At 45.2% G+C, this 1044-nt stretch overlaps 1 non-coding gene across 1 annotated transcript; it reads right to left on the bottom strand.

The window, feature by feature from the left end:
• Positions 1 to 329: 329 nt before the first annotated feature.
• On the bottom strand, positions 330 to 493 carry LOC115802532 (U1 spliceosomal RNA). Its single transcript, XR_004022993.1, has one exon. It is a non-coding gene; the product is annotated as a U1 spliceosomal RNA (small nuclear RNA).
• Positions 494 to 1044: the final 551 nt, after the last annotated feature.

Genomic DNA, 1044 nt, shown 5'->3' with positions numbered 1-1044 from the left:
CAGTGACACTTTGTGGTCTTCAGTGTCGAGGTCTTGCACATCTTTTGTTCCATTTATTCATTGGCATTTGACATCTTTCGATGCTCTTATAAATGGTAACTTTTTTTTTTTTTTTTTTGCGGTACGCAGGCCTCTCACTGTTGTGGCCTCTCCCGTCGCGGAGCGCAGGCTCCGGACGCGCAGGCTCAGCGGCCACGGCTCACGGGCCCAGCCGCTCCGCGGCATGTGGGATCTTCCCGGACCGGGGCACGAACCCGCATCCCCCGCATCGGCAGGCGGACTCCCAACCACTGCGCCACCAGGGAAGCCCTAAATGGTAACTTTTCCCCAGGGGAAAAGCACAAACGCAGCCTTCCACTACCACAAACTGTGCGGTCGAGTTTCCCACATTTGGGGAAATCGCAGAAGTCATCACACCCGGAGTGCAATGGATGAGCCTCACCCTGGGAAAGCCACCTTTGTGATCATGGTATCTCCCCTTCCAGTTAAGTATATAAATGGTAACTTTCGAAGATTTTTATTTTCTATTTGCTTGTTGCTGCTATATATATAAAAGAAATTTGTATGTTAATCTTGTATCCAGCAATCTAGCCACATTTAAGTGTTAATTCTAATCGATGATTGGTAAACTCTTTTGGTAAACTCTACATTATGTTGTGTCTGAATAATGAGAACTTACTTCTCCTTTCCCAAGGCTTATGCCTTTAATTTCTTTCTCCTGCTGTTTCACGCTGGCTGTGTTAAATGTATGGGGTGAGAAAGGATATCACAGCTTTAGCTATTTCTTCCCCCTTCCCCCCCCATTAAAAAGCTTATGAAGGATTCTGGGAAGATTGAAGTAGTAACATAGTTTTTGGATATTCCAAGAGCCCCGCTTAAAAACAGGTAGTACACCAGATAGAAAAAGAAAAATTCCCGAGAGTATATGGTGGAGTTTCCCAGAGGCCACGTGACATGCTACAGCCCAACAGATTGAATGCACAAGCAGATGTAAGAATCCAACTGTCTTCTTTTTTTTTTTTTAGTTAAAGTGGTGGGTTTTGT

The sequence above is a fragment of the Delphinapterus leucas genome, chromosome 20 (genome assembly GCF_059928025.1).
Source record: "Delphinapterus leucas isolate spDelLeu-1000000601 "Yukka" chromosome 20, BTC_Dleu_Yukka2, whole genome shotgun sequence".
Lineage (NCBI taxonomy): Eukaryota > Metazoa > Chordata > Mammalia > Artiodactyla > Monodontidae > Delphinapterus > Delphinapterus leucas.
The sequence above is the reverse complement of the archived record's forward strand: the minus strand, read 5'-3'. Positions and strand labels throughout refer to the sequence as shown.